This window comes from Malus domestica, chromosome 02 (genome assembly GCF_042453785.1).
Source record: "Malus domestica chromosome 02, GDT2T_hap1".
NCBI classification, from domain to species: Eukaryota; Viridiplantae; Streptophyta; class Magnoliopsida; order Rosales; family Rosaceae; genus Malus; species Malus domestica.
In genome coordinates, this window is record NC_091662.1 from 18,646,997 (window position 1) to 18,660,783 (window position 13,787).

Genomic DNA, 13,787 nt, shown 5'->3' on the forward strand with positions numbered 1-13,787 from the left:
AATTCAAACCAACCAACACAAAACAAAGACTTTATGAAATCAACCAAAACTTTGAATCAAAACACCAAACTTCTTGTTCTTGGTAAGAACCTCAAGAACAATGAAGAACATTCATGAAAACCCATAAGAGTTCCATGAACATTTTCACTCAATAAAACTCAAATTTTCACTACTCAAAATGGGGTTAACATCCTAGGGTACTTAGGGGTTCCAAAAGTCACTTTAAAAAACTTTCAACAAGACAAACATGAACCCAAAAATCCACCCTTTGGATTTGGCCGAATTTCCCCAAAAACATGGCACCAAATTTTAGCTCCAAAATTCATGCTCATATGAACTACATCTACAACATTTGAGATGACAAATTTTCTAACAAAATTTACATTCAAAGAAGCAAGAATAAAGCTTGTAACAATTACAACTTTCAAATCAAAGACTATGAACTACAAAACCCAAAAGGATTCACCAACTACTAGACCTAGGCTCTGATACCACTTGAAGGAAATTTTGTGAAAAACATGTTCATTTGAGCAACATCTATATAGCATGCAATTAACAATTAAAGGTGGAAACATGCTTGTATGCACTCAAAACAAAACATTACCCATGAAATTCAAAGCCTAGTAGTTAGGTGAACCAAGACTCAACTCAAAACAAAGTGAGTTGAGAAATTTATACCTTTGTTGATTCCTCTTTGCATAAGCAAAGGATAATCACCCAAGAGATAGGGCCTTCATTCCTTGCTTCTTAGCTCCATGGATTTGGATGGAAGAATTGGTTTCTCCAAGTTCTCAAAGTTGATAACCTCTAAGTCTCCACACCAAGGAAGGATTGATGAAGAAATGAGTGACCTAGAGGAAGTAAGATTGCTAGCTATGTTCCTCTAGGGTGGCCGGCCTCTTAGAGAGCAAAGAGAGCTTTTGTTCTCATCTTTTCTCCAAAAGAAACCCTAAGGATGAAATGGCTATAAAGTTGCCTTTATACCACCTCACAATGGAGTGGCAAACTTGCAATTAAGCCAAGTTCACTACCCTCCTCTATTTGGCCGGCCTTAAGGGTTTATTAGGCTTTCAAGCCTTTTGTGTTTTCAAGTTGTCATACAACTTGAGTTAATGGGCTTGACATTCAAATCCCATTGGGCCTTGCGGCCCAAAACTAACCTGAAGTCTTTAACGAACTTTATTCGTTTGATTAATTAACATATTAATTAATCCTTGCCATAAATAATTAAACCATTTAATTATCCTTACTCATCTCCGTTGTTTCTTCAATCTTTACCTTACACGGTGTACGATCCATTAGGTTCCTTTTAGCGAGGCAGTGGGCGATTAGAACTCTTTCAAATCGATTGTGAATTGAAACTTACTTTCAATTCTCCTTTCAGTGATTATACACGTTTAGGGCTTCCACAAATCATGAGTGACACCTAGAAGTGTGTCATGGTTACCCAAGCTAATCAGAAGAGGTGGAGAACCTATTCAGTTTAAGATTACAATGCAATACGGTCTTTCTCTAATACAATACTCTTGACCACATTGTTTGGATTGCTAGTTTATTCATGTCTACTATCCAATGTGATTCATTTACTTATATGATTACCTTGAATGTGATTTGGAATGACTTCCTAAATCTCATTCATACTCTGGCCAGAGATTCTTAATCATATCATAGAGTATTCTCCTTCAAACAGTTTGAAGGTTAGAGATCCCTTGTTGCGCATTCACTTGCCTCCATGGCTAAGTGGCTTAACCCTAACTATGCCGTGGACACCCTCTGATGGAGTGACTTTGACATAGTCAAAGATCAAGGACTTAACCACAAGACAACTATGATGCCTCAAGTCAAAGGACTACTTTGCATTATCCCAACCATGAGTTCTCATGTGACATGAGTATGAGAACTCCTCGTTAATCGTGTTCAGTGGACTCATTCGCTATTGAGCACCTACATGCTTGTCTTGGTGTCAATCACACCAATGACTCGAGACCAGTCACTCTCCATGAGAGAAGACACAACACGTACTGATCTTAATGGACTGTCAATGCCCAATTGGCAATCCTATGATCAGGAACGTTTAGGATATGTATACGAAAGAGAATGGTCTCATAAATCTAACTTGTTTAAATTACATTCTCCTAATTACATATTCCTTGGACTTATCGTTTAAGCATATAACATTTATATGAGACGGCTTAAACTAGATTAGTTTAACATGTGAAATGTCCGTAAAGTATCATCACATGATTGGTTTTAGGGCACATTTCCAACAAGTCCTTGCCCACAAACTATGGAACATTGTCAGTGACGATGGAGTGTGGGATGCCGAAGCAGCATATGATGTTCTTCTATATGAAGCGCTCTACGTCTGTTTGGGTAGTTAAAGTTATGGGTTCTACTTCGACCCATTTTGTGAAGTAGTCGGTCTCTACAATCATCATGCCTCTGCCTCCAGTGGCAGGCGACATTGGTCATACCAAGTCGATCACACACTACATGAATAGCCAATGGCTCGTCTGCAGTGGAGTTCTTTGGCAAGTAGTGCGGGCACGGGCTTGAAGTGCTAGCAGTTGTCGCCCTTTTATACATACTCCTTAGCGTCTTGATGCATGGTTAGCTAGTAATAGCCAGCGTTGAGGGCTTTTTACTCTAAGAAGCGGCCTTCATAGTGGTTTCCACAGACACCTTGGTGGATTGAGCTAAAAATCTTCAAATCATCAGGAGGCAATAGGCAGCGAAGATATGGTCTTGAGAATGATTTTCAAATGAGTATGTCGTTCCACATGTAGTAGCGTGCTGCTTTCATCTGGAGCTTTCTAGACTCCAGTCTATCTGCGGAGAGCGTTTCATTGACTATGTAGTCGATGATGGGATCTTGCCAACTCGGGGTTATGCTGATCTGCGCCACCTTGATTGCTTGTTCCTCATCTATGCTTGGTCTTTCCAAGTACTCGACTGGAATAGAACGCTTGAGCTGATGGTCCAGTGTAGAGCCTAGGCTTGCTAGTGCATCTATGTGGGCATTTTCTACTCATGGAACCTGAATGAGTGTGTACACCAGGAACGTCGCTAGCTGTTTTCGTACCTTCTTGAGGTATCGGGCCATCCTTAGATGCTTTGCTGCGTACTTCCCTGAGGTTTAGTTGGTGATTAGTTGGGAATCGGAATAGATCGCGAGCTTTTTCACCGCTAGGTCTTTCGCTAGTTAGAGACCTGCTAGAAGAGCTTCATCCTGTGCTTTGTTGTTTAACGCCTCGAAGCTTAGAGTGATCACCTGCTTGAGCATTGAACCGTCCGAGGTAGTGAGAACTAGGCCTGCTCCCGATCCCTGGTAGTTGGATGATACGTAGACATGTAAGCGCCAAAAATCTTCTGTAGGTGCTGGTGCGGCTATGGTGTGCTCAGCTACCTCTAGGGCGTTTTTGGGCTGAGTTGCTAGGCTTGTCAAAATGTCCGCCAGTTTTCGCGCCTTTAACGTCGTGTGTCTAAGTTGTGCGAAATATCGTGTCATGATGATGATTGCGTACGTCTGAAGGTACAGCTTGAGCTTCTAGGTTGCAACAACTAGCATGAAAAATAAAGTTTTGATTTTCAGTTATTTGGCTTGCGCATCGAGAAGAGCTTTTAAACTGTGGAATACAGGTGGTCGAGCCCCCAACTCTTATCGTATGAGGGTAGAGCTTATTGCTGCTTTAGATATCGCCATATAGATGCATAGATCCTCCGCTGCCTCCAACTTAGATAATAGGGGAGGTGATATCAGGTTAGACCTTAGATCTCTTTCAGATTGGTGGGGGACTTCATATCTATGATCACTTAGATCTTCTTTGGATGATCATTCGGCGTGGTCTGACCGCTGCTTAGGGTCAAGGAAGATGTGTTTGGTGTTATCTTCGGGTTCCCATCCTGATTCATCTTCCAGGGCATTATCGACCTTGACGTCATCTTCTTAACCTACCTGCTGTAATTGCTATTTAGCAGATGTATAGTCGTCTTTTTACACTTCAGCTGTTACTACTGAGGTGAAAGACTTCTTCATGGATTTTGCACCTGGTAGGGCAGCAGAGCCTCTAGTTGACCCTGGTGTTGACCTACTGGTCTATGTTACTCTTTGGCATGTCTTGCTCGTTTGTGTCGCGGTTGCGATGTATGTGGTTCGCCATATGCTGCTCATCGTCGCTTTTAGCTATGGTTGCCAATGGAACTTGAGCTGGACTACTCACATGCTCTTCTCTGGGCGTCATGCGGTTGCCTAATCCGTTGCCTCGTGGGAGGATCTTCTTATGGGCCTAACTTCGTGTAGACTATTTTCCCAGAATGTCCTAAGTGCTCGTCAGAGTATGAACCCAACCTTGAATGCACATTGACTCGTGAGCCTAGTCCTGAATGAACACTTCTCTATGTATTTGGGTAGTAAAAGACATTTCCCCGAGGGCCCAAACGAGAGTGCACACTACCCGAATGAACGATTCGTGGCGGGCTGAGTGGCTCCTTGTCGAGACATCACTGGAATGAGTCATGTTCTTCAACCATTGTCCTACTTTGGGACACATCGTTTGGGGCGCACTGCATCTTGATTCGATCGAGGAGTTGATTCACAAGGTGGTCTGCTACGCGATGGGGCATTCGTCAAATTGATGACCAGCTAGGGCAGGTGGTGCTTGCCATTTGGATTGGAAGAATCTGGATAATGGGCATCTCCATGTGTGGTGGAAGTGTACTGGATTGCAGGTACAAAACTTGAGCCTAATACGGGCATTCCAGCAGAAAAATAGGGTGTAAGTAACCCTGAATCGATCGCAAGTCCGATGTTCATCATTTGGATCATTAGAGGTGGCCTTGGAATGGATTGGGTCGCAAAGCAGGTCGTCGGAGCGGGTCGCTGAGCGCGTCGGACCGGCGCCTGCTCACCTTGGGCTTGCATGGCAGTTGGGCTGCCATATCTTGGCCTGCTGGCTGGGTGACTTGGGCTTGGGCCCGTTGAGCTGTCTGGCTAACAGCAGTTGTTGTGTTCTAGGCTCTAGTTTCTCTGAGAGAGTAAAGTGTTGAGGGTTTTTTTAAGATCAGTACGTGTTATGTCTTCTCTTAAGGAGAGTGACTGGTCTCGAGTCATTGGTGTGACTGACACCAAGACAAGCATATAGGTGCTTAATAGAGAATGAGTTCACTGAACACAATCAACAAGGAGTTCTCATATTCATGTCACATGAGAACTCATGGTTGGGATAATGCAAATTAGTCATTTAACCTGAGGCATCATAGTTGTCTTGTGGTTAGGTCCTTGATCTTTGACTATGTCAAAGTCACTCTGTCAGAGGGTGTCCACGACATAGTTACGGTTAAGCCACTTAGCCATAGAGGCAAGTGAATGCATAATAAGGGTTCTCTAACCTTCAAATCATTTGAGGGAGAATACTCTATGATAAGAATCTCAGGCCAGAGTATGAATGAGATTTAGGAAGTAGTTCCAAATCACATTCAAGGTAATCATATAAGTAAGAGAATCACATTGTATAGTAGACATGAATAAACTATTAAACCAAACAATGGGGTCAAGAGTATTGTATTAGAGAAATACCGTATTCATTGTAATCCTAAACTGAATAGGTTCTCCACCTCTTCTGATTAGCTTGGGTAGCCATGACATACTGCTATGTGTCACTCATGGTTTGTGGAAGCCCTAAAGGTGAGTAATCACTAAGGGGAGAATTGAAAGTATGTTTCAATTCACATTCAATCGTTAAGAGTAACAATCGCCCACTGCATCGCTAAAAGGAACCTAATGGATCGTACACCATGTAAGGTAGAGATTGAAGAAACAACGGAGATGAGTAAGGATAATTAAATGGTTTAGTTATTTATGACTATGATTAATTAATATGCTAATTAATCAAACGAATATGTTCATTATAGACCTTGGGTTAGTTTTGGGTCATAAAGCCCAATGGGATTCGAATGTCAAGCCCATTAACTCAAGTTGTATGACAACTTCAAACCATTGAAAGCGCAATGAACCCTTAATGGCCGGCCGTATAGAGAGGGGTAGTGAACTTGGCTTAATTGCAAGTTTGCCACTCCATTGTGAGGTGGTATAAAGGCAACTTTATAGCCATTTCATCCTTAGGGTTTCTTTTGGAGAAAAGATGAGAACACAATGCTCTTACTTCCTCTAATTCATTTCATCCTTAGGCAACTTAGCAATCTTACTTCCTCTAGGTCACTCATCTCTTCATCAATGCTCTCCTTGGTGTGTGATGCGAAAATTAACTTAACACATAAAATTAAACCCTCTTGTATCAATTGTAGTAAAGAATGTAAGTAGGGATCGTTCTGGACCGGGGATTAGGAGGGCTTGCTAATAACCTCTAAACTGACTTAAAAACATATAAACAAAGTTAAAAACACTAAACTGGACTCAAAGAATTCAGAACAAACTCAAAGAACTCAAAACAAGCTAAAAACACTCAAATCTACCTAAAAACACAAATTGGGCAGATTTGGACTCTAAACACACTTTTGGACGAATTTTGGTTTCAACTTGGTTCGAAATACTTAAAAACACAAACTAAATTAGTTTCTAACTAATATGACTCAACAAGGTAAAGGGGGTTTTGGTTTTGATGAATTTGAAAACAAAACAAACAGATTGTAAACTAAAACAGATTTTGGACGAATTTGGGTAAACTATGGATGATGGGCTAGCTAGAGGATTCTTCTCCACACGTGACACACTTGCACATAAACCAATTTTCAGTTGTTCTTTCGATAAATCATGAAACTCAACACCCTAGGTTAATTAAGTCCGCTTAAACTAACCTTCAAGTTCTCCTTAAGTTATTGAATTTGATGGGAAAACGCATACAACAATTCAAGCATTCTTCAAAAGTCCTTTTCGTGAACAGCACAATAAAGATACAATCAAAGATCATTAAGCATTATGAAAACTATAAGTATTGACGAGGCATTCGTTACTATGATGAGCATGAAACTTCTGCCAAGAATTCATTTAACGCGATCGTTTATAAGCGACCTCCACTACTTGTGAATATAAATTTGTAACTGTTAGGTGAAACTCCCTTATACTCTATCATCACATTTGTGCATGCAACTAAGTGTGCACTCTTAATAAACATACACAAATAAGTTATCAATCAAGCAGTTAAACAAATTGAATTAATAACTTATGAAATCATAACTGAAGGTAATCAATTCATATTGCAAGTATGTTCATGGCTTTGAATTCCCCCTAGCTAAGGGGGGTTTAGTTCCTCATACTCACAAAGCAAAGATAAACAAATTTAGACATTGAAAATAAAAGAATGAAAACACCTAAAAACGCTCCAACAATCCAACTTGAATGGCAAGCACGTCCAAGGGTCCTCCTTCTTCTCTTTGTTGCGACACAAGTGTCTAGGATGTGTATGGATATATGGAAAGGTTAGGAATGTATTTAGGATTGGTGAATGTCTCGGCCAAGGGAAGGAAAATGTATTTGTGTTTGTGAAATGTGGGATTTATGGATGTATGGATGGAATGGATCTCACGGCATGGAAAATGGAAGTGTATGGAGATGTGTTTGAATGTATGGATGAAATGGAATGGAGCTCACGGCAAGGGACTTGTGTTTGTGAATGAAGCTCTTTTGATGGATAAGATTCTTTTAGGAAGGGGAATGGTGGATGTATTTATAGGCTAAGGAGAGGGCCACTTCAATTCCTTGCATGTGCAGTTTGTATGGGTGTGTGTTGTCCATGTTTCCCTTTACATTTGAACACACACATCTTCATCATATCAGCCACTAATCCACCTATTTTCTGCCCATGCCAAGCTGTCCATGGTGTGCCTTTCTCTTTGCCCATGTGTGTGTGTTTCCTTTTACATTTGCACACCCATGTTCTTCATCATTTCAGCCACTAATCCACCTATTTTCTGCCCATGCCAAGCTGTCTATAGTGTGTGTCTTTCCTTTGCCCATGTGTGTGTGTTTCCTCTTACACTTGCACACACATGTTCTTCATCATTTCAACCACTAATCCACCCATTTTCTGCCTTTGCCAAGCTGTCCATGGTGTGTCCTTCTCTTTGCCCATGTGCCGTGATGTCCATGTGTGTGTATGCATGTTGTCTTTGCATGTGCAGACACATGCTCTTCACCATTTCGACCCAAAATCAACACATTTGCACACACACATGCTGATTTCCAGCCTTTTAATCTTCAAAAACGTCCATCCTCATGTCTCCATGCTTGCATTATCCAATCTTGGCTAAAAAATGCTCCAACATGCACCAAAATGCACTTTCTTGCCAACTTTGTTATTAGGACCTACAAACACATGAAAATAGCTTAAAAATACATAATTGACTAAGAAATAACAACAAAAATGCACAAGAACAAGTTAACTAAGCCGCATAAATATGCTCCTATCAAATTCCCCCAACTTAGCTTTTGCTAGTCCTCGAGCAAAACAACATAAACGAAACAACAGAATAACCTAAACCTTCCAACATTTGCCTCAGGGATTTTTAATGAAACATGACATACCAAGATCATCACTTACATAGATTTAAGCAATTCTTACCCTCGAGCATAATTAATCATAATCACCATTCACTAGTTCACATTTAATCAATTAAAACAACATTTGCAGGTAGTGACATGCCTTAGAGCATTCCCTCAATTCCTTACTAGATACTCTCTATTTTCACACACATTTTCTGACTACACACCCTACACTAGTTATATGTGAGAATATTGATGTAAACATGAAAGACTAGTCCTCACATATGTTACAACAAAGAAAGCAGTTTCTGGAGCTAATAAGCATGTTTAAATATGATCTCATGAATGGAATGCTACTACTTAGATGCGAGAACCAGTGACACCATATGCTCATACCAAATTCAAACTCCACAAATTGAAACACATAACACTCAAGATAGAGATGGGGCTTGGGAGGAATGGCTAACAAAGGAAGGATAGGGGGTAACAAATGTTCTTAGAGCGATAGCAAGCAAAGCAATGAAATAGACACTTGGAAATCACTTTAGAATGCAAAATCAACTTTTAATTACAAAGGGAAGATTTATGCAACACTTAGGGCCGAATTCAATGTTTTGAACCCTTTCTTTAACAAACAACACTTTAGAGCTCTTTTTCATACTTTTTTTTTTTTTCAAATCTTTTTTTTTTTTTTCTACCCATGCCTTATTAAGGACTTTGGGCACACACACACACACACACACACAAGAATCACTTCCCCCACACTTGCTTTTTGCAATACATTGATAAAAAAAGAGTTCATTTTAAGTCATGCTTTACTATGCTTCAAGAACAAGGGTATGGATGGTCCTAACACTAGGCTAGGTAAGGATAGTGTGGGTTAACAAAGAACATAGGCTTAACAAGGCTCAACGGGGTTAAACTTAAACACATAATGAAATAGGGACACGGCAATTTGGCTTTGGTGGTCGTCACTACACAACTTCATCTTGAATATGTGTTATGCAAATCAATAGCATGCTTTGAATGAAATGGGCATGAGTTCTAGCATTTGGAACTAAATGATAAAACGCCTTCTAAGTAGTAACCAAGCAAAGAATAATGAGATCATGCAACGACTTTAGAAAATAAGAAGGCACAGATTATTAACTCTCCAAATAAACGTTTTAGGCTCAAGTCTCACAAGGTTGTAGCGTTAATTTGAGTTCTTTCCTTCAAGCATGTTACAAAACTGATTTTTCTTTTATGATTGCATGTGAATTCATAAATTTAAACCACAACCAAGCATACACCAAAGAGTAAATCAAATTTTCATCCATGTTTATAACTCTCTTTAACAGTCATGTAATTAAAAACCAAATCCTCACCATTGTGTTGGAATGTACCCTAAGACACAAACAAACACATAAAAACAACTCTTTTTGGGTTTTTCAAAACAATTTTTCAAATTTTTATGAGATTTTCGGATCAAAACACACTAAAACACTCCAAAATAGCTTAAAAACACTTAAAACAGCAAGGAACAACACTAGAAGTCATGGGTGATAAACTCCTACGAATTTCATGCAAAACAATGGTTACCCCCCCCCCCCACACTTAGATCAAACATTGTCGTCAATGTTTCAAGCATAAACTCACACAAAAACAAACAACCAAACAAACAACGACTAAACATGACAAGTATAGCAAAGTAAAAACCAGACATAGTAGAGTTTAAGAACGCAAATCTGGTTTTGGAGATAGGTGATCTTGCTGTCTTTCCACAGCTTTGATCTCGAACTGGTTCAGAATTTTGAGCGAGAGTTCCTAGGTTTCAAATCAGACTCATTCTGCTCGGTTGATTTGATTGTGCAGTCTGCATTCTTCTCAGCTTGTTTCTTCTGCGCGGTAGGCAGGCACGAGGTAGAGGTGATGGTCTGTTTCTTTCTTCAATCTTTCCAAGTGTCCACCTCTTGCTCTCTTTCTCCTTGTCCCTAGCTGAGGATGAATTAGCACATTGTCTCCACATGCTTTGAGGTATCATTTTCACTTCCCTTATCTGTTCCCCAGGCAGATATGGTAGACGAAGAGGAAACATAAGATGTTGAAGATGAGTACTCGAGAGCAGGGCTAGGTAAGCAATCAGGAAGGGGTTCCAGGCAGTCAGTTCCAAATCGGAAGATTGATACCAAGTGCTGGCTGATTGCTCTCTTTCTCCTTATCCCACAGATGAAAACAATGACAAGGAGAAGGATAGCGAGAAAGCATGATATGAGATACTCTTGCTTTCCACCTTCATGATATGAAATACTTTTGCTTTGGATGAGTTGTTTGCAGAGGTACCCCAAGGAATAAGGAACACTGAGTGACTCGAGAGGCTTCGTTAGGAAGGCATTCTCGGAGATGACGGAAGGTTATGTATGTCTGCCTTGCTATGGAGGGTGAAGGTCGACATTTATAGGAAATAATAACCGGTACTATTCTTTCACTCTTGTCGGCAACCGTTGGATGATTGAACAGTAAACTTCACATGTTTTCTACTTCACCAGAAATCTTTGACAGATTGCCTAGTATTTCAGCAAGGCTAAGTGTGTATATGACAGATACTGACACGTCTGGATAAAGCAGATGCCTCTTCGATAACTGGAATCGGTGCTTCGACAAACTGCCCATCATTTCCACAAAGCTGAGCGTGCATGTGAGATATGCTAACATGTCTGAAAAGCAGATGGCTCTCCGATTTTTGAGCTTGCCTCTTCGAGTTCTGAGCTCCGTCGAGTGCAGAGGTTGCATGTGACAAGTGTGGACAAATCTGGAACAAAGGATGGCCCGTGGTTTCTGAGCAAGCCTAACTTTTGAGAAAGCTAGCGCCTCTTCGATTTTTGAATTGGCCTTTTTGAATTCTAAGCTCGCCTCTTCGATATCTGAAATCCCGTCGAGTGTTGATTTTTATAGAGGCACGCAGTTCATTTCAAATAACACTTGAATTTGCACTTGTACAAACTCCCTTCTTGCACTTCTAATATCTTGACTTGTCCGACCTCTTCTTTCTTCAACACCTTTGAAAATGTCTGGCCCTTCCGACTGTTGTTTTGACTTGAACCTTGGTGAAGAGGCTGCCATGCCTTCTCCAGACAACATATGACGCCCATCCTTCATATCCCATATTGGTTCTCTTACCGTTGGGGATTCGGTGATGAAGACTGACATGACTGCTGCGGTGGTGGCTTCGGAACCTTGTTACTCCTAAAGATAACAGACTGCTTTCTAAACGGTCTAATGAGTTGGCTGTTAAGGATTCTTTGGCTCTCAGTGTGCAGTGTGCCGGTTCTGTGTCCAATATGGCCTAACGCCTATTTGCTTGAATCCGTCAAGTTGAATCGTTAGCGGCTGAAATGATGAGTCTCAAACAGGAGATTAGAGGGCTCAAGCATGAGAATAAACAGCTACACAAGCTCGCACACAACTATGCCACAAACATGAAGAGGAAAATTGACCAGATGCAGGAATCTCATGGTTAGATTTTACTTGATCATCAGAGGTTTGTGGGTTTGTTCCAACAGCATTTGCCTTCGTCTTCTGGGGCTGTACCGCGTAGTGAAGCTCCAAATGATCAACCTCCGATACCTCCTCCTTCTGTGGCTCTGCCAACTGCTGAGGCTCCGCCGACTACTGAGACTTCTCCCAAACAACCTATGTGAAGGCTCCCTCTTGTATTTTTCTATCTCCTGTTTCTTTTCCACGAATTTTAATGTGAAAATACCTTGCATATCTATCAATGTCTCAAAAATAAATCCAAACCCAAAAATAATTAAATAAGCAACAAACAAATAAATTAAAAGAAATGACAATCAGGCAAAATAAAAAAATGCAGAAAAGGGAAGGTTTTTTAGAAACGCAAAACTGATTGTGGAGCGATTCAAAAATCTTCCTCATTTGAATACATGGGTTGCCTCTCAAGAAGCGCTTGCTTTAACGTCTTCCAGCCGGACGATACCTCAATTTAAGCTCGAACAGGGCCCACGGCATGGGGGGGTACATTCTCCACGATATGCTCCTCAAAGGCCTCATAATTGGGCTTCAAACAATGCCCATTTACCTTGAATTCTTGTTGCGTCTTCAAACTTTGTATTTGGACTGCACCATGAGGAAAAACATTAGTAACCACAAAAGGACCAATCCATTTGGAATGCAACTTACCAGGAAACAAGCGAAGGTGGGAATTAAAGAGTAACACTTTCTGCCTAATGGAGAATGATTTGCCTCGAATCATCTTATCATGGAAAGCCTTCGTCTTCTCCTTGTAAATTCGAGTGTTTTCATAAGCCTCATGCCTAATCTCTTTAAGTTCATTTAATTAGAGCTTTCTATGAATTCCAGTGGCATCAAGGTCCATGTTGAATGTTTTGACGGCCCAATGCGCCTTGTGCTCCAATTCTACGGGAAGATGGCATGGTTTGCCATAGATGAGCCGAAATGGGGACATGCCAATGGGTGTTTTATATGCTGTGTGATATGCCCACAACGCGTCCTCCAAACGCGAGCTCTAATCCTTTCTTGTTGGCCCAATGGTCTTCTCTAGAATTTGCTTGATCTCCCTATTAGACACATCGGCCTGCCCATTGGTTTGAGGATGATAAGGTGTTGAAACCTTATGTTTGACATTTTATTTCCTAAATAGCACCTCAATGGTTCGATTGCAAAAGTGAGAACCTCCATCACTTATGATTACTCTTGGCATTCCAAACCTTGCAAATAGGTTAGTTTTAATGAAATCTGCAACCACTCGAGAATCATTAATTCAGGTGGCTTTTGCTTCTACCCATTTCGATACATAATCCACAGCAAGTAAGATATAAAGGAAGCCATGAGGAAGGGAATGGACCCATAAAATCAATACCTCAAACTTCAAAAATTTCAACATTAAGGATGGAAACCTGCGGCATTTGATCCCTTGCACTTATATTTCTTGCTCTTTGGCATTTATCACATGTTAAGCAGAAAATTCTAGCATCCTTACAGATACTAGGCCAATAGAACCCACATTGTAACACCTTAAGTGCTGTTTTTTATGTGCCAAAGTGACCACCACATGCATATGTATGACAAAAGCTTAAATGGAATGAAACTCAGAATCATGCACACATCGACGAATAATCTGATCCGGGCAATATTTCCATAAATATGGATCATCCCACACATAAAATCGTGCGTAATTTCTAAGCTTATCACGTTGGTGTCTAGTGAGAGTGTTTGGAATTTGTTTAGACACCAAAAAGTTTACCAAATCAGCATACCAAGGTTTACTTAC